The 21,004-nt window shown below is 41.8% G+C and overlaps 1 protein-coding gene across 2 annotated transcripts in view; it reads left to right on the top strand.

Annotated features, from left to right (window-relative positions):
• The window catches only part of CDH11 (cadherin 11), a 177,397-nt gene that overhangs the window by 47,034 nt on the left and 109,359 nt on the right, over positions 1-21,004 (top strand). The window contains exon 1 of one of the 2 annotated variants that reach the window (XM_030795948.1): positions 2,909-3,572. The exons of the other annotated variant lie outside the window; for it this stretch is intronic. The gene's annotated coding sequence lies outside the window, so the exon portion shown is untranslated. Of the gene's footprint in view, positions 1-2,908; positions 3,573-21,004 lie in introns of those variants that run through there. 2 annotated transcript variants of the gene reach the window in all.

The raw sequence follows: 21,004 nt of genomic DNA on the forward strand, positions 1-21,004 counted from the left end.
AAGAGGCCTATTTACATGGTCAGGGACACAGATGGTCCCGTAAGTAGGATTTGATGAAGAGAGCCCCCTCATCCCACATGGAGACAGGGAAACGGGCTTTAGGACAGTATTTTCTGAAAGGCCACTGCCACATGCAGAGTCCTCTAATCCTCTGCCTGAGTGACTCTGTTTCTTTCAGAGACAAGAAAGCTTGTCTGACATTCTGTCCCCCAGCATGGTGACAATTAAAGGCATGACTGAGAGCCATTCCTTTCAGGCCTACTTTCCCCCCATTTTTCCCTATCCCAGTCTAGCTGACAGACCAGGCTGGCAGTGCACACCCCCAAATGGTGGACTGATGAGCAGACTACCAGCCATGCAAGCCTTTCCTTCCATGAATTCAGCCTGCTTATGTTTGCCAGGGTGTACTGTGTGTAGGACACAGTGCCATGTTCTAGAGAGTGTAAGATTTGAGAGAGGAGGAGGAACTCGTGTGTGTGTGTGTGTGTGTGTGCATGTGTGTGTGTGCATGTGTGTGCCTGTGTGTTTGGTAATTTCCAAGTATTTAATAGAGAATATTAACCATTTCTTCCACCTAAGGATGTAAGATGATTTAATATTTCTTTTACAATGTTTGCACTGTTATGTATAATAATTAGGAAGAAGTTAAAGAGGAAAATACTGTTTTGAATGTGGGTCTTTATCACTACCCAAACTCTTTCTTTTTCTTTCAGTCAAGTTGTTTTTATTTATTATTCTTCTCTCTCCTCTCCTCTTCTCTACCTCTGTCTGTCTGTCTCTCTCTGTGCACATGCACATATTCTGGGGGAAGATATGGGCTTGGAAATAGGGAAAATTACACAAAAGGGTACATCCACAGGAACTTGTCATAAATGTTCCAATTCTTGGGTGCTTTCTTGGGACTTTGGAAACAGTCATGCCATTGTTCACATATTGTGTGTGTGTGTATATATATGAATTATCTTACAGCAACAATCCTGTAGGGCAGGCACTACTAGGATCACATTCTATGTAGAGAAACTAAGGTTCAGAGAAGTGAAGCCACTTGCCAGGGGGGTTGCACAGCTACCAAATGATGGAGCCTGGGTGTGAACCCTGAGTTTTTAAATCCAAAACTCTGAACTCTTGCTATTTCCTGCAGTTTTACTGAAGGGCAGTGACAGACAGTTAATTTGGGTATATTGAGCTGGCACTGTTTTGTTACTCTTAGCAGCAATGTGTCCCCTTTGGAGTCTGGGTTTTTTTGCACAGCTCTGTTCTCTGTGGCATTTCTAGCCCTGCTTCTGTAGCCATTCAAAAGAATAAGGGAATGAAAGTTAAATGAACTCCCCAAAGGGCAGTCACCAGGAGTCAATAGGTATTTGCTTTATTCTATTTGTTTGATTTAGAACAAAACAAAACAACAAATGTTCCCCGCCTCTGGGTCCAAGGACTTAGCCACAGCTTTAACAACAGCCATTAATAATGAAAGAGTTTCCAAGTTGTCTGAAAACAACCATGACATCAAAAAGACAACCAAATGAAACTCAGGTGTTTGCTTCCCCTCCGCATTCTCCAAACATCTCCTTTCTCCAAGGCCTTGCTTCTCCTGGTGCTGTCTGTGGACCAGTGGTGGCCTCACCATCACCTGGGTACTTGTTAGGCAGGACCTGGATCTCATCCCTTTTCCCAGACCTGCTGGAGCAGAGTCTGCATTTTAATAAGGTCCCCAAGTGACATTACAGTGACAGAAGCACACTCTGAAGAAAGAGGAGGACTTACCTCCCACCCAGAGCTAGGTCTAGTTTGGGATGAGTGAGTCACTGGCCCAGGGTCCAAAATTTAAGAGGGTACCCAAAAAAGCAGTAATCAACAAAAGCAATATATTAAAAAGGAAGGCCGAGTGTGGTGGCTCACGCCTGTAACATCCCAGCACTTTGAGAGGCCAAGGCAGGTGGATCACTTGAGGCCAGGAGTTTGAAACCAGCCTGGCCAACATGGTGAAACCCCATCTCTACTAAAATTATAAAAAGTTAGCTGGATGTGTTGGCTCATACCTGTAATCCCAGCTACTCAGGAGGCTGAGGCATGAGAATCACATGCGGAGGCAAAGGTTGTAGTGAACCAAGATCATGCCATTTTACTCCAGCCTGGGTGGAAGAGGGAGACTCTGTCTCAAGTAAAAAAATAAAGTAATTAATTAATTAAATAAAAATGAACTAGACAATTGCAGTCTTCTCCCTTCCGGATTTTTGGGGGAGAGGGCAGGGAAAGCTGATGGGGTCTAGGTTTCTTGTTTTCTCTAAATATTCTGAATTTTCAGCAAGTGAAATTACATTGAGTTGTTTCCATTTTAGTCCACATACTTAGGTATTATTGGATTTTCAATAACTATGGTTAGACCCAAAAAATGTAGCATTGTAACCTAAGCATTTATTCTGCAAGGTCAGTTCAAATGGCCAACATAGATCACACTAATGATGATGATAATGATCAAGGTAGGTAGCCTTTATTAAGAGCTCGCTCTGTGCTAAGTGCATTGCCTGAATTAACTTATTTAATTTTTATAGGAACCCCCACATGGGAGGCACGCTGTAATCTCCATTTTAGCAGTGAGTTGATGGAGGTATGCAGAGGTTGGGTAGTTGGTTTAAGGTTATCCAGCTAGTGACTAGAACAGGTTGGATCAGGCAACTTGCCCAGAGCCCACTCTCTTTACTACTTTGCAATATACAATACAATAGTGTAAAATAAATTTAAATTGTATTTAAAGTTCTAAAGCAATTTTATGCATCCTTTTCTTCAATATACAAGTATTTCACTGCCAAGTATGTTTCCATTCTGAAAAATCTACCCCTTTAGGTTTTTAAGTTAAAAATGCTACCTAAAACAATAAGAGTACCAGATAGATCATGGCACTTACTTTTTAAAAATGTCCATAAAATTTTGGCTGCCAATTTAAAAAAAAAATTGGACAAGAAGATGCTGTTAGTTCAAGGGAAGACAAATAGTTCGAGGTCCTCCCTTTTGGATTGGGACTCTGCCATGGGCTGGGGGTACTATGAGCCTGGTGGGCACGATGTGATCCTGCCTCTGCCGGACTTGGCTTCTTCTCTGCCTGTTTTGTAGCAACCACTGCGCTTGCCTTTCTTGCTTGTGTCTGTGTGGGTCTCATTAGCAGTGGGTGTGTGTCTTACCACAGTGGCTCATTCACAGGGCTGCTGGCAGTGCCAGGGATCAGGAGCCGCCTCTCCATCTGTCCAGAACAAAGCTGGGCTGAGCCCTCTCACGGTCCTGTGGCCCTTGGTCTCCCCACATGAGGTGTCCCGAGATTGAAGAGAGAAGGTGCCTCCTGGCGATGGCATTGCCAAGGCTGGAATCTGCCTCTCAAGGAAGTCCCTCGGCGGCCAGCTGCTGTACCGTGACCTTCGTGATGGTGGAGTGAGTAGGCACTGGAATCAATAAGCCTGGCCTCTCCATCTGCCAGCCTGAATGCAGGTGCCAGTTACTACTGCCCAGCACGGACGAGGGACAGGAACCGTGGCGCATAGATCCCAGCAAAGGGGATTGGCTTTTGTGGACACAAGCTTGAGGTTGGCAGTGCCGTTTTATTTATGTCCTGTCCCTGCTGTAACAGCTGCTGCCTCTGTACGCCTTTGCTCTTTCTGTACTTTCGGCTCGGGTCACGATCTTCCTTTGATTCGGGGTTTGTGTTTATTCCAGCCTGGTTGCTGCTGCCAGAGCCATGGCTCAACGGCTTGGCCTGGACTGTTGATCTGCATGTCAGGAGTTTCCAAAAGTTTGTTCCGGTCTATCTTTGAGAGAAATAGCATGGACTGGATCCCATCGCCAGATTGTGGTGTCTGGGGACACGCGCTTGGGGCACTATTTCCATCTTCTTTCTTTGTCTGGTCTCCTCCTCATTAAATCTTCCTGGGTCTGTGGAGCTGACTACCAATTGGTGCCTGACCTAGTTACAGAGAGCCAGTACGTAACCCCTTACTCATCACCATAAATGGATCATAACGGTTTCACTGTGATTCAAAGTGGACTCTGCTATTTTAGAGTCATTTCTCCCTTTTTGGAGTTTGCGCATGGGGGTGTATGTGCATATATTTATGCATGCATGTGTGTATGCACGCGTTTGTGTGTGTGTGTGTGTGTGTGTTGTGCAGCTGCCTAAATTAAGCTGGCATTTTCCATTGCTATGTGGGGACTCTGCTTTTGGAAAACACTTCTGTGGAATTGTATGGAATCGTTAACAGGCCTGCTGGTTTTCCTGCCTTGACCTCCTTTCATTTTCCACTGGGAGTACTTTCTCTCCAGCATAGGTTCTCACATTTTCTGCTCATGGTGTCACCTCTGTGGCCACTCTTCTGCCAAAGGGCACCAGGGAGTTCCTCAAAGGACCTTTTGAATTGTTTGATCAATGAATGAAGAGTTCAGTCGGACAGTGACGAGGACAGCACATACCCCTGATTGGTCCCTGCCTCAGAATTGCTGGGCATGACTCATGCATTTGGCTCTTGCCTCTGCTGATCTCACAAGCCATGTGGGAGGTTGGTTTTTTTCAGCGCCTCTCAGAGTCTGTGACCTTTTCATCACCATTTTGCCTTGCATTTTGAAAAATACTCCCCCTGAACAAATTGTGTTTATAAAGTAACAACCAATTCCTTTTCCTATTTTTAATTATTCATTTGTACCTATTTTCTAATCAGAGTTTCTAATCAGTATGAATTAATCAGAGTTAACATTTATTTGTTTACTGAGCACCTTCTGTGTGTCTGACCTACACCAGGTGCTGGCACTAGGAAAGTGAACAAGATTCAGTCTTAGCAGAGGTTTCCAATGCATAGTAATATTTCTGTTAATTCACATTAATTTGGGTAAAATTTATTGCTCACCCATGGCATGTCTGGGGTGGTGCCAAGTACCTTATGCATACCCCTTCTTTAATCTTCAGGTCAATGCTGTGAGTTTGCCATTAGAGATACCACTTTACAGATGTGGAGACTGAAACTTGTACAGTTGAGTCGAGTCACTCACTCAAAGTCACACATTCAATTACAGGGTAGAGGCAGGATTTGAACCCTGGATTGTCAGACTCCAAAACCTCCCCCATGGAGATTATAGTCACCAGCTCCCTGCATCACTTCCTTCACTCTCCTATGGGATAGGTGTTTGCTTTTGTGGGCATGAGGAGTGTCCTATGTTCTCTGCATGTTCCATGGCTTTTGGTTTAGTGTGAGGTGTCTGAATATCCTGGATACAAATGAGTTTGTTGCCCCATAAAATAACGGAGCTTCTAGCTTTCTAAGATATCAAAATTACTTACCTCTTGATTGTTCAGATGGGGAAAGTGAGGCTCTGAATGCACAGGGATTTGCTGCAATCGTACAGTGGCAGGGTCTGGACTTAAACTCAGCAACTCTGATCTACAGGCTGATGGAGTTATTGGCTAATTTATTCTGAGTGAGATGGCAAATCTCAAGAGTTCTCCTGGGAAATTCTATCCAGGTTTGAGGTCAGAGCAGCCAAAATTAGATACAATGCAAGCTCATGAGGGGCGAGGTGCTAATCTTGTTCAACACTGTGTCCCTGGTCCCCAGCACAGTCTTATGGTGCAGTTGGTGGTCAACTGAAGTGTGCTGGAGGAATAAACTGGATGAAATGAAAAGGGCTTCCAGGGAGAACTTTCTAAGATTCGTGCTATGGGATTGGTAGTTGCGTACCTTTCTTCCTGGGTTCTCTTAACCCAAGAGAGTATTTTAGACTCAAATTGACGGTATCAGTATTTAATTTGACACTTCGATGATTCAGCCATTTTCAGCAGAAAAACAGCCATTTTTCTGTTTCTATTTTGGAATAAATCGGCCTGTTCTTTGGGCATCTCTGGGCAGAGTAGTTTTTCCTGGCTGTACAAAAAAAGAGGATGCTCAGGTATCAGTATTGGTACCCAAGCTCACTTTAGATGTGGCCAGCTCAGGTGTCTATGTTGCAAAACAGGCACTCCATGTGTCACGAAGTGACTACAAGATTAAAAAGTGTTTCCAGAACAGACAATACCTTAACCATTATATTAGAAATAAAGAAGAAGAGAGGAAAGAATTCACCCAGAATTCATTCACTCTGACTCACGAATTGTCCTTATTTTCTTCCTCCTACTATTCAAATTAGTCAGAAATATTTTTACATTATTGTAATTGGAGTCAAGATTTGACGTCATAATGAACCATGTGGAAATAGTCCCAAGTATTTTCCCATGTTTCTTTATAAGTCACAGCATTGTGACTTTGGGGAAAGCCTGCTATTCCATGCACAGCATGTATTGTGTTTTACTTAAACATGCTCCTATTACAACAAGGCAATTGTAACTTTATGGGAATGTAAAAATGTGTTTCTTGTTGGCAATATGGGTGAAACTTAATGAGATTATTCAAAGAATTGCAATACCGACAAGGTCCTTTACTTCAAGTGAGTTATTCTGTTTGGAGTCAGCCTAATGCTCTATTTTTCTAATGAAATAAGAATACTTAAAACATGCATAGGGAAACATCAAATTAGTCAATATTAGAATTCTTTTTGTTCTTTTTCTATTTTTTATAATTTAAATAATTAAGATGACATTGAAAGCAAGCATCTTTCATAATTGCAAAGAGCATTTTTCTTATTTCTGAAAATGGGTGGCATTTAACTGAAAGACAAAACAAGAACATCAATAAGAAATTAAAGCGAATGGCTTAGAAGCGCTAACCTGGTCTTTAATTTCTTTGGGTTTCTTCGGGAAAAACCACTAGAAAAGCAGAACACTGTTCAAGTAAATCCATCTACTAACTTTCAGGTGAAACCTGTTAGGATTAGTTCTTTAATGAGGTTACAGGGTTTTGGGCGATGAGTGTGCAGAAATGATCTGGTAATGAGCTGACTTTGAAGAGAAGGTTGAGAGAGGTTTCATTAACTCTGTTTGCATCATAATTTGGCAAGGTCACTGGAGAGAGTCTTCTTTAGGCCACTAAAAATAGACAGTCTCATAGATCCAATCGTGTCGTCATCTCTCTCTCTCTCTCTCTTTTTTTTTCTGTAGTCATATCTTATTTTGGGAGCTCCCTTCATTCTTCTCACCCACCTGCCTCCTCTGGAACCCTGCGATTGCTTTGTTTAAGACACTGCCTCCTTGTGTGCTGAGGAAGAGAGGAAAGACAGGGCATTTCAGGCCCCTCACTCACCTGATTACTTTATGTTGCAGTTTCCCTTCCTCCCTCCTTCCCTCTTTCCCTTCCTCTTTCCCTTCTTCTCTCATTTCCTTCCTTTCTTCCTTTCCTTTTTTCTCTCTTCCTTTGTCCCTCCCTCTCTCCCTGCCCCCTCCCTCCCTCCTTCCATCCCTCCCTCCTTTCTTTCTTCTCTCTCTCCTTCTCTCCCTGCCCCCTCCCTCCCTTCCTCCTTCCCTCCCTGCTTTCCCTCTTCTCTCTCTCCCTCCCTTCCTCCCTCCCTCCTTTGGCTCCTTCCTCCCTCCCTTCCTCCCTCCCTCCCTCCTTTCATTTCTCCCTCCCTCCCTCCTTCCCTTCCTTCCTTCCTCTCTCCCTCCGTTTCTCCCTTCCTTTCTCCCTCCCTCTCTCCAATACTTCCTCCCTCTGTTCCTTTCTCCCTCCCTTCATCCTTCTTCTTTCTTCCTCTCTCCCTCCCTCCCCTCCATTCCTTTCTTCCTCCCTCCCTTCCTCCCTTTCTTCTCTTCTTCTTCTCTTCTGCCTTCTTTCCTCCCTTCTCTTTCTCTGTCTCACCTTTACATAGATCCCAATTCTGTGTGTCAGTGTGCATAGAAATACTTGATATACAATTATTTAAAAAGTAAAAACAATGAATGAATGAATGAGTTCCATTTCAAAGTAAAAAGAATGAATGAGCAACAAAGAAGACAAAACAATGAATGAATGAGCACAATTTCAAAGTAAAAACAATGAATGAATGAATGAATGAATGAGAAACAAAGAAGAGAAAATTTTTGAGAGAATGGTGGGGCTAGAAAGACTCTGCTTCCCTCGAAAGCATACTTCGCTACTATTTTAATACCTCCTTCTTTCACACTCTTGTACCCCCACTGCCAAATATGTGCTCTACTTACATCGTGTATGTGTTCTATCTATGCCTCGTCATCTGTCTGTGGTTGTATGCATCTGCCCATATCTAAACACATACATCTGTTCTGAATGAGGTTCTGTAAAAATTCAAAGGATTCATTTAACTCCTGGATTCATCGTTTCTGTTTCTTCTCCTGTTGATTCTTTGAATTTCATGCAGGTTTTGGTAAAGAAAATTCTTACCCTAACCTCTAAAACATATAGAATGGATAAAGTAGAGCTTCTGTGGATTAAATAGAAGAAAGGAGAAAGTTGTAGGAATCTGAAGAAATCTCCCTCCAACTCTCCCCACCACACTACAGCCCGTGCAACAGCCTTTGGGATACCCCAGGAATACCACTCTTTGCCAAGGACAGTTAGTAAAATCACTAGATTAGATCACTGCTGAGTTTTCATTTGGCTCTTACATCCTATGATTTGTGATGTCTCTCAAACTTTAAGTCCAGGTCTCTGTGTTTATGATTTGCAGCAAATGCAGGTGATTCCAAAGTAGGTACCATAGGAGCTATAAACATGATGCAGATGACAGAGTTTCTGCTTTTCATAACCTCATAGGGACTGGAGGTGCAGGCAGACAGTTGGGAAAATGGTTTCTTAAAACAACAAAATGTTCAAACACGCGAGAACGGAATGACTGATAAAAGTTGTTGTAAGTCATAGTTGTTGCCTCTCATTTCATCAAATAGTTACTGTGCATCAGTTATGTGCTGGCCACATGTGTATTGGTTTAAAGATGTCCTAAGAAGATATGATTCCCTCTCTGTTGTATTAACGTTTTAGAATTTTCTTTGCGTAAGTTACCCTTATCTAATTCTTTGCTGCTAATTTTTCTGTTTACTTTTTAACTCTACCAGAGGCTGAACACTCTGTAAAGAGAACAATCTTACCTGTTTGGTATCCAGGGATTTGACTGATGCCTGGCACATAATAGATGCTCAAGAAACATCTGCTAACAGAATTACACTGTGTCGTTATCTCCACCAATCACAGTGGTTGGTGGAGATGATGCCACAGTGTAAGCTTTGTGTGTGTGTGTAGTTGAAAAGGTGGACTGTCAGGAGGTGATATTTGGCCAAGACCTTAAAAGACAAGGATAAGTTTGTGAAAAAGGAAGAGGAAGAGATATTCGGTTCAGAGGCAAAAGTAGGAATGAAGGAGGCAGAGTGAAACAATATGGTAAGTTGAGGCAAAGCAATGGGTTCCTAGAAGAAGCTTCCCCAGGTGAAGCTGAAGACCAGTGAGGCTCACTAATGAAGGGCTTTCCCTGAGGGCAGAATGGAGTAGTGCTTAAGAGAGGATGCTCTGGAGTCAGATTGCATGGATGTGAATCCCTACAAGCAAGGCAGGTGGCATCAATAACTCACCCTCTCCATCTTAGATTTCTCCACTTTCAAATAGGGGTTATCTATGTAACACTCCACTTTAGCACAGTATCTGGAACATAGCAGGCTTGGCTATTGTTAAAAGTAGAGGAGACCAATCCAAGGAGACCTTGAGGGCTTTGCAACCGGGAGTGGCATGAGCAGGCCCCTGGTTTAGGGTGTGCCTGTAGCAGCCGTGTGAAAGATGGGCTGGCTCTCAGGTCCTCCTGGCAGAAAGATGCTCTTGAGTATCTTCCTCTGTCTCCTTCCTTCACCTGTGTGTGCCAGTGTTGCTGTTCTAAGCGGCCCAATAATTATCTTTCCACTATGTTTAAGAATGTTGCTTTGTGTCTTGCACAGGGTTGTCTCTGTGAGAACCAATGGGATAAATAGTATGCCGGCATCAGTACCCAGAATGGCTGCAATCCAGCTGAGCACCAGTTTTATCTTCATGGGTCTTGTGGTCCTGTGCCAGGTCGTGTGTCCCAGTCCCTTTTGTGACGCGGCCCTTGCAACTAATATGACTTCATAGCCCAAGCTTTGCATATGACCTTCATTCAAATTATTTCATGCTGTTCTTTCTCCTTTTCACATTTTTAGTATTCAAAATAGTCTTATATGTGTTTGTACTGTATGCACCTTTGTAGGCGGCCTGAAATTCCCTTTGGAATAAAACAGCATATTGGTAAAATGCACAGCATGAGTCACAGGGAGGGGCATGAGGTGGAGAGTGGGCCGGGTGAGTCTTCAACCTAGTTTCTTTGTGAAGACCTACTTTCTGTAGGGCTTTAGACTCTGCTCCCTCCCCCACCACCATGTCGGAACTGGCATTTGTCTCTCCCTAGGATTCCTTCTCTGTCCTTGGAAGAGAACTGTGATCATTTTTTGCAGTCCCCTCGCATAGCTGACCTGACCTGTGATATTAATGAAGATGTGGTGCAGAGACCCTGGGATGCTGGAGGCAGGGTCTGGGGCAGATTAGATGCTGTAGGCACTGCTCCTCACCTGTGTCCCCGTTGGGCCTCCATCTCCCTGTCCATAAAATAATTGTGGTGCCATGGATCTGTGTTCCTCACCTCTCAGTCATTCAGGTTTTGTCTTCCCTAATATCTGGATACGATTAACATTGTTATTTACTTAATATTTTCTTTTGACTCCTTCTACTTTCTGCTATTTAAAAAAATATTTTTGAAGAAAATTATATTGCTCTAATTTCTGGCAAGCCAGTATCTCGTCATAAATATGAGGCAGTCAAAAAACAGATACAATTAAAAGGAAACAACATAATTGAATCCTCTCTGAGCCTGAGACTGCCTTGTCTTTGTTAAAAAAAGGTTTGTTCAGGAATCACTGCAAACAGAGACTTTCTCTTTACTGACATCAGGACTGAGAAAGAATTGAAAAAGGTATGCCTCTATTTCCCCCATTTATTGTCACTGAAGGCCAGTAATCTGGCAATTGGTGGGGCCGCTGTTGTGTCAGGCATTGCATTAATTTCTTTATGTTAAGTCTTTGTAACAGAACCCTGATAACAGAACCCTGATGGTATTGACTTATATTTAGTGAACAGTAAATTTGTGTCAGAAACAATAGCGTGATTTGCACATATTATCACCTCTGTGCTCGCCACAGGAATGTGAGGTGTTATGATGCTCATTTTACAGGTAAGGAAACAGAGTCCTAAGCCACAGAACTGACGAGTCATAGAGGCCAAAGGAGGAATCAGCTTGCAGCTGCATCTTATGCCAAAATCTTTCTAATTCCACAACTTGGCCCCTTGGCTTGCTGGGGGACATGCATCTTTGGTTTGGCTCCTAGATAAGGTCCTCTGGGCCTTCTCTGAGGACCATCTTGACTCTGAAACCTGGCTGTGCCTACACATCACCCTGAGAGCCAAAGGTGACCCCTCCCTGGGCCCCAAGGTCTTCTGCACACGCAGTGTCCTCTTGAAGATGGCCACATCATGGTATTGGATTTGGCCCATGAAATCCCCAACTCATGTTGAATACTAGAGAAGTATCAGCTCTTAGCTCTGTGTTGCCCAAAGCGTGGTTGGAACACTGATGGAGGGAGGTGGGATGATTTTAGCCAGGGGAACTGATTATTCCAATTACAAAGTTCTGTCATTTCAAAGTAGGAAACAATCTTACTGCCCATCAAATGTACCCTGGTACCCAATGCCAAAATTCATTTACTTACTGGATAAGGAGTGTGACTGAAATGTTTACAAATATGAATGATCAAGTTATGAATAATATACATATGTATGTGTGTGTGTATACTGACACACATATAGATACTATTATATATCTTTATATCTCTGTATATAGAACATTTGCAGATATCAAAGCCAAGGAGGCATTTAAAAAGCCTGTTTAGAAAGACAGCCTCCTCGCTTCTTGGCCTTTTGGCTAAGATCAAGTGTAGGTATCCAGCCTCATTTTCTTGATGGAAGCCATATGATACAGAATATGAATATTGTAGAAGAAGACCTCCCCAAACTTCTGATCCACTGATTTGCAGACAAACAGGACCATTTTTCTGTCATTTCCACACTCATGATCCAAGCACAATCTGGTAAGATGACCCAGCTCCACATAGCTGTTGACAGTGTTTTTTGTTTGTTTGTTTGTTTTTTCTCTTTATTTTCAGTTCTTAACAATGGAGTTAGTAAAAGTAACCATCCAAAGAGTATTTAAAAAGTGAAAAGAAAAAAACAGTAAATGCATCCTTGAGAATGTGTGTTTTGTGTGTTTGTGTGTGTGTGTGTGCAGTCACATTTACATCTAAAGCACACACACACGTGACTTACAAATAAATCGAGGTAGAATAGCCTGCATAAGGCTTCCTATGAGAATATTAGATTCTCGATTTTGACAAATGATTTTTCGCATTCTTCAAGAATGTCAAAATTTGTGCATAGCAGTGAAGAATGTTTTTCCACCAATAAAGTGCAGCAAACGCAAAACTGAAACATTTTAATGGCCCGATTCCCCTGCCGACCCTGAGTGAATCCAGTGTATTTAATGAGGTGTGATGAGGATGTAGAGCACCCGCTAGACTCTCTCCCTGGCTCACGTCAGCCCCTCTGTGGCCAAATTCAAATTTGTGCCTGCACAAAATCAGTCTCCACTCACTGCAGCGCCTCAGAAGCACTTGTAAATAGGTGAGACCACTATGTCCAGGGCTCAGATGTTTATTTACTAAGTCATTGGTTTGAAAGCTCTTTTGAAGCATTCAGTTTGTGCCTTTGTCTACCTGATCATAAAGTGGACAAGGAAACATACATGCTTCTTATCCCTGTGGAGTTTATAGACAAGCAGACTTTGTACAGCTTGTGTCTTCAGAGTAAGTGCCTAGGAAAAGGCAAATAACAAAATGGCATTTTTTTCTTAACCTAATTTTATATTGCAAAAGGATAGTCCCACTTAATTTTGAGAAACCTTATTTTGTTTCTTTCTGAGTATAATGGCCCCAGAGAGAACTCTCTCCTATTGTATCATAAATCAGTTGTATTGCTATGGACTATGCAGTTTACTTTTCTTACTATGAAAAGATAGCGGGAGGCTGTGACTATTTCTGGCACACAACAAACACTGCAGTGTGTGTGTCTCTCTGTGTGTGTGTGTTTGCAGTATTTCTCTGACTTTGTGAATATGGAGATTTGCATACTCCAGAAACTTGCAGATAAGCAGCTTTCTTGGTTGTCTGGAAGTTGCCCAGATTTGATAAAATGTAAGAGACTGTCTCAGGCCTTGTGTCTGGTTAAAGGTTTTTGTTGTTCTTCATTACATGCGTGGGTTCTCCTTCGTAGTTGGTTTCTGCTTTTTCTAGATAGTTAGGTAGCCTGGTAAAGTGATGCAGTCCTTAGTCATGTTTCTTTTAAATCATTGGACTACTTTCCTAATTTAGTGCCCTATTTTATAGCCAAAGAATGGAGTGGAGTACAGCTGTTGGGTGAGTTGCTATAGATGCAAACTGCCAGCGTCCGAGTCTTGGCTTCACTGGTGAGTGGCTTTGTGATTGAGGGCAACTTTACTCAGTCTTTTTGTGCTCCAATTTCCTAGTTTGTGAAATGAAGAAAAACCACAGAACCTGACTTATAAGATTGTCATAAGATGAAATTGTGTATTGTAGAAAGGTACTTAGCCCAGGACCTGGTCCACTGGAAATTCTCAATAAATTTTAGCCATCATCGTTGCCTGTTTGGATTAAGTTGTGTCTGCGGAACATTCAGCTCCTGGGGGATAGAGAAATGCTGAGAGTTAGCATCATGTGTACATGATGGCATTCATGCCTTAAATCCCCAAAGATGATTAAATGCTTCATTTGGCATGTGAAGTATTTAGAAAATATTGACCACACTTTTTCAAACTTAATACTTGCACAAACACAGACATTTAATGCCACTCAAAATATACCTGTTGGTTTCCCAGTCTTTTATTGTTAATAGCCAATTATTTGCAAAATGATAACCTACTTTACTGATTTTAAATATTTAAATATTATAGAAAACAAACCAAATAATGCCACGTTGCATTTATCAAAGCTGAATAATTTGCACCAAATGAATACATTATTACAGTCCTTGAAAACAAATTACAAATTATACCTGTCATTTGACATCAAGTAGATAAAAGTCAATAGGTATTTTCAATCTTTTAAATTAAAAAAGTATATAATTTTGTGGTCGTTCTTTGTTTAACTACTACCATTCATTTATTTCTCCAATAGTCTAGCCCTGTGGAGGGTTAGCAGTGTACTGACCTGGGCCAAACAAAAATGAGAATAATATGTGATTTCTGTCCTCAAATAGCTCACAGCTTCCTTGATGCAAAGTTGGGAGGACCAAATAGCCATAAATAACAAAGATCTCTAATTGTGGCAGAAATAAAAAAGCACTATGTTACACTAAGGGAATCCTGAGGCCCTCTGAGTTTACACTAGGTACTGAGGAGAATTTTCATCAAAGTCACACTAAGAGTAAATGGAAGAAGAGGTCGGATGCAGAGAAGCACAGAGGTGCACAGCCTGCCAGGCTCGGGAACAGCAGTACTTACTGAAGCAGGAGGTAAGGTGGGCGGGTGAGGCTGGGGACAGATAGGAGTCAGATGCATAAGCTGTGTTAATAAATGTGGAGTGTGGGCATCTCCTGACCTGACAGGAAACCATTTAGAATTTTAATATTGTCAGGTTTTTTTTTTTTAATGTAAAAATCTCCATTCTTCTAGTTGGTGGCTTCTATTGAGAAGGGGATTTCTGTTTGATCATGTGCATTATATTCAAATGTTTAGATATTTATGCATGACAAGGGGACAAATAAGTAAAATAAAATCAGCTACAGAAGAAGAGGTTAAAGTTATTCTGGGGCATATGTGATTGTGTGCATGCTGGGTGCTTTCTTCACCCTAGTAGTTCTTTAGAAAACTTTACATACTGACCATATGGACATCCTTAAAACTTTCCTGCAGCATGCTTATACTTATTTTTGTCTGCTTCTCACCTCCGCCCTAAAAAAAAGTTTAAAAAGCAAAATTGCTAGCATTTTAGGCAAAAATAAAATATACTCTCCTGGAGAGTCTTTTCATTTTCCTTCTATTCTAGCTGTTCTCAAGTTGTTAATAATATAGTCTGTCTCTCTCTCTCTGTGTATATATATATACATATATATATGCAAATTTTATAGTGGGTGTGCTTAGATATTTCCCCTTATTCTAACTTTTATTCATCTTTATTCAGTAGCAAAATCACCATTGCTGAGTGGGAGGGGAAGAGTCTTCGGAGCAAGGGAAATCTAGATTGGAATTCCCACTCTGCCACTAATTAGCTTGGTTATCTTGGGCAAGTTGTTTAACTTCTCTAGGTTCTAATTTCTTCCTCTTTCAGGAGGCAGAAATAAAATTTCTAGTGTTGTGGGGAAGAGTAATTTTTACAAAACACATGTAGAAGCACCAACGCAATAATACCGATGGCGTGTAGTAGATGGCACGTAAAACCGGAGCTTCCAGTACCGCAGTTGTTAATATGTTAAAAGGAGAAAGTGAAGCTGCATCATTTGGGCAAGAAATACAGATAAAATGTAGTGAGTAGTAGGAGGTTTGCTCATATGCTAGATGACTGTTTGTTTATTCATTTCCCAAAGATATGACAAAGGCTGTGAATATTTATTTAGTTCTGCTCCCAATAGCCCTTCTAATAGGGAATTATTTGGGTACAACGAAAGACATTTGTAAATGCGGCTGATAAGACCGGCATTGGACAAGGCGTGTTTTGTTGGACACAAGAATTCTATTGTCCCTGGCTTCAGTTGTCAAGTGCCCGGGGAACCCAGAATTTATGGTGGCAGCACAATGGGCCTTTCAGGGCTCAGGGAAAGAGCTGTGAGATCCTGCTCCCCGGCTTTTCAAGGCCTCTAGTCTTTTTATCAGGCCTGGACAATGCCGGATTCAGCGGCTGCCTGAGCCTCCTGACCGTCCATTGGCCGTCAGGTATTGTGCAGTAATTACCATGGTGACAATGGACTCTCTCTACGCCCGTCCATCGGCGCTTTGGAAAATGGTGAAGGTTGTCACTTTGCATTAGGTGCCTCTAAAAGCATGGCTTACTTAGAAAAACTACTAAATAGAAATGAAGGTAATCGTAGTAAGAGTTTGATTTAAAAGGCCACTGTGTCAAATCCATTTGGAGCTCAGAAACTATTTATGGGTATTTTCTTCTAATTACAGATAGACGTTGGGCATCATCCTCTGTACAGGCAGTAAGGAGCCAGCCTTGAAGATTTTGCAGGAAGGGATGAGCAGAGTGCAGCTGGTATCCCTTAACCACACAGTGGGAGTAGAGGTCTAATCTGAAACCAGGAACTTTGAGGGATCTCTAAATTTCTTTGAGACTCAGATTCCTCGTCTGAAAAAAAAAAAATTTGCGAAATGCTTATAGATTAATATTAATTACATGTGATAAGACTGTATGTTAACATTTATGCACATATCAATATTGGTTCTGTATAAATACTTACACATCTATTAAAGGGTTTTTGAATAGCAAATATACAATAAAAGGTAAAATGTTTAATCATGCACAATCATAGAAGCACAATATATCTTTTCATAATCACAACTATTGATTTTTGAGTGTATAAGTGAAGTGTTCCATGTATTATGATTATCCTCCACAATCATTCTCCAAAATAATTGTTATTATCCTCATTTTATAGTGAGGAAACTGAGGCTCAGAAAGTTCTTGCTTGCCCCAACTCAAAATAGCTTGGAGGAGGAAAAACTTGATTTTAAGTCTTGTCTCTCACATGCAATAGCTTCCTGTTTCTCCCAATTTTTTACAAAAAAAAATCATGATCTACAATCCTATCTTACGAAATATGCTTTACCATATGGTTTTGGAACTTTGCAATAACAGGAAAGAAAAACACCCAATGGAGATTATTAATTGAGTTTAATCATCCGTTCAACAATGTCAGAAACATGTGATGCCCAGAAAAGGAAGAAGCCCCCATCTGCAGAACCCCAGGGATGACTGCGTATGTGTGACCCCTTCTCCTGCCTGCAGAGAGCAACATCAACAAAGCACATCAGTATTTCTAGACCACCAGAAAAGTGGATGGCCGTTGTTCAACTTCTTCACCAAAGAAAAGTTTTAAAAACCTGATATTTCACTTGTTTATACAACAGTAACATGTAAACATTTAATTATAGTTTGCTTTAATTAACTATGTTCCAAAATATCCGAAATATCCCATGTGGTGGTTTTTTGTTTGTTTGTGTTGTGTTGTTTTGTTTTTGAGACAGGGTCTCACTTTGTCACCCAGGCTGGAGTACAGTGGTGCTATCTTGGCTCACTGCAGCCTCGACCCCCCAGGCTCAAATGATCCTCAAGTCTCAGCTCCTCAGTAGCTGGGACTACAGGCACCTGCCACCACGCCCAGCTAATTTTTTTAAATATGTTTCTCCATATTGCCCAGGCTAGTCTTGAACTCCTGAGCTCATGTGATCCTCCTGCCTCAGCCTCCCAAACTGCTGGGATTACAGGCCTGAGCCACCGCAGCTGGCCTTCCCATTGTGTTTTTGCCAAAAAGTAGAAATTACCTGTAGTCACACACCGTGGGAATAGGCATGATTTGCCTGGGGCGTGGGCCTCCCAGTGGGTTCTTAAACCTAGGGAAAAAGGAGTGGGTTTATTGATCAAGCCCAGTTATGCTACTTCCTTGCTCTATGCACTTGGGCATATGCCATTCAGCCTCAGTTTCTCCATCTGTAAAATGGAGTAACTCCATCTCCTCGGGCTATGCTGCTCCCTTCATTGACAACTCTTTCCATTTTAATGGAGATCCTAAGAGAGGGAAAGTGGCAAAAGGAAGGATATGGCTCTGCACGTACTGAGCCTTCCACACAATCAGAGCTCAGCAAAAGGGAGCTGCCACAGTCACAGCTGCATCCTCCACTGACTGTCTTCCTTGATTTTGGTATGCTTACTGAGTATGTCCTTCATTCCACTTTATACACTCTGGCTTCACGGTGTTCTTTTTCCTGATTTCTAGTCTCTCTGAAATGGTATATAGCATGTACTGTCTGAGCCCCTAAGAGGCTTAATGTTGTGGGCAGCCAAGCACAATGATGGAAGGGCTGATAGACGACAATGGCGCTGTATTTGAAGACAGCCCATGATGGTGTGCAGAGCTGGGAAGATGGCAGAGAGAAGTCCCGAGAGTAGGTAGGAAGTGGGCGCAGCATGGCTGGAGTGTAGTTTCCTGGCTGAGAGGGGAGCACATGATTCCAAGTCTGGGGGAGTCATGAGCTGTGGGGAAGATGAAGGAAAATGAACATTCCAGCCATGAAGGCCAGTGCAGAGAATGCAGAAACAGATGACCCGCTATAGCCTGCACAGCCATCTTAGCTCCATCAACTACACTAAAAGCATAAAGAACAACTTAGATTTTGTATGTTCATTTTTTTTTTCTAAGTAACATGATGTAATTGTATACCAGTTTTTTTCACAGAATCCACAGTCCCTCTTTCTCAAATGTTTGCAGTGATTAGAATTCATAGACAATTCACCATCTATTTTTGCTTTTCTTCCAAAGCTTTTTTGATTGACGGCACCGGCTTTTGGTGAAAGGATTTCTATAGGAAACATTTTGCAGGGAGGTAAAGAATGCAAGACAAAGTGGGGAGTTCAATCAGTGTTTTATGGATTTGAGAAGTCAACCTTTTTAAACACGCTGGCCCCAGTAACAGCTGCATTATTAACAGAAGACTAGAGAAGGAAAACAGAAGGTACATGGGCTATGAAGTCAGCACTGCTGGATTCCAACAATACCCTGGGCATTATTGGCTGTACGCTTTCAGCAAGTGTCTTACCTTTTCGTGTTGGAGGGTGAGATGGCGTTCATAATACCCAGGATGGTTATATGTGCTTAAGGATAATTCATTGGTGAGATACATGGCAATTATCTTTTCCACCCCTGTTTATAACATTCCAGTTATCTATTGCTGAGTTACATGACATCCTAACATTTAGTGGCATATAACAACAACTTATTACTATCTCTTACAGTTTTGTGGATTGATTGAATTCATTTAGGTATTCTTACTTGTTCTTTCCTGCCATGTAGTCAGATGGCTGGAGTTATATGAATATTTGTATGGATTAGGTGTCCAAGATGACATCTTCAGTCACCTGTCTGGCACCTCAGCTTGGAAGGCTGAAAGAGCTGGAAATGGATTGGCCCCCCCTCTCTCCAGCCATACAGCTTCTCCACCTGGCTGTCTGGAGCTTTCTCACAGCACAGTAATATCGAGTATTTGAACTTTTGACATGGGAGCCAACTTCTCCTAGAGCAAGCGTTGAAAAAGCACAAGAAAAGCTACAGGGTTTCTGTATTAGTCTGCTTATACTGCTATCACAAAATATCACAGATTGAATGGTTTAAACCACAGATCTTAATTTCTCAAAGTCCTGGAGACCAGTAGGTTCGGTTCCTGGTGAGGATCTTCTTCATGGCTTGCAGACAACAGTCCTCTCACTGTGTCTTCACATGGCAGAAATAAAGAGAGAGCTCTGCTTTCTTTTCCTTTTCTTAGAAGAACAATCCCTCATGACATCATCTAAACCTAATTACCTCCCATAGGCCCCACCTCTGAATACTATCACATTGTGGGTTAGTGCTTTAACATGTGAATTTTGGGGAACAAAAACATTCAGCCCATAACATTCTACTGCTGATCCTGCAAAATTCATGTCCTTCTTGCATGCAAAATACATTCATTCTATACCAGCAGCCTCCAAAATACATTCATTCTATACCAGCAGCCTCCAAAATCTTAACTTGTTTCAGCATAAGTTCTGAGGTCTAAAGTCCAAATTCTCATCTAAATAAGTATGGGTGAGACTCAGGATACTATTCATTCTGAGACACAATCAGTATGGATGAGATTCAAAGTGCTGTTCATCCTGGGGCAACATTTGTCTACAGCTGTGAACCTATGAAATAAGATAAATTATGTGCTTCCAAAATGCAGTGGTGGGACAGGTGTAGGATAGGCATTGCCTTTCTAAAAGGGAGAAATTGGAAAAAAGAAAGTAGTGATGTGTTCCCAGCAAGTTTACATAAAAAGGCAAATACCACTGAATCTTAAGGCTCAAGAGTAATTTTCTTTGGTTCAGTGCTTTGCCTTTTGGACCGACCAGGGTGGAGGTCCCTCTCCCATGGTTCTCATAGTGTCACTTCTGCTGTTTCATTGTTATGCAGAGCCAGCTCATAGTCCCATAGAAGGAGACTGCACAAGGGCATGGCTATCAGAGAGTCTGGGTTATTGTGGGGCAATTTTGGAGACTGGCCGCAGCATGTAACATGGTTGACAAGCAGGGTCCTTCCTCATTCGTTATGCATCGTGTGAACTGCTGCATGTAGCATTTCCTCCATGACTCTCTGTATCTCCAGGAATAACTCCAGTGTTACTCTGTCCTGACATTTGGATAAATAGCACACAAGAGGACAGCTTTATTGTTCATCTTGCTACAGTTACCAAAACCAGGCTCTGTGAACAAATTTTAGTAGATCTAAGGTCCATCCACATCCCTTCACTAAAAAGGGCTTTTGTTTGCTTGTTTGTTGTTTTGGAGAAGGCTTTGTGTATGATGTTAGATGGAAGCAATATCAGACAAGGAAAGAGATTTGGAAAGAAATGAAGTCAAGTCAAAGAAATAAGCTGTTTAAGCCCCTAATGCAGGCTGAGTTGATCCTAGAAGGTAGAAGCCTAGAGATGAAGGACATTCAAGAACTCCTTTATGCTGTTGTGTTATGGAAGCCAGCTGGCACCTTTCTTGGTTCAGTGCCCCAGTTTTTAAAGATGACAGCTGTTTAGACACTCCATATTCTTTTCTTTATTCACTCAACAAATGTGCATTGAACAGATGCTCTGGGCTAGGAAATGTGTTAGACATTTTGGGAGATATGAAGATGAATCAGACCAGAATCCAAGCAGAACACAGCCCCCACTTTAGACACAGAAAGTC

The sequence above is a fragment of the Nomascus leucogenys genome, chromosome 2, assembly GCF_006542625.1.
Source record: "Nomascus leucogenys isolate Asia chromosome 2, Asia_NLE_v1, whole genome shotgun sequence".
In the NCBI taxonomy this organism is placed as follows: Eukaryota; Metazoa; Chordata; class Mammalia; order Primates; family Hylobatidae; genus Nomascus; species Nomascus leucogenys.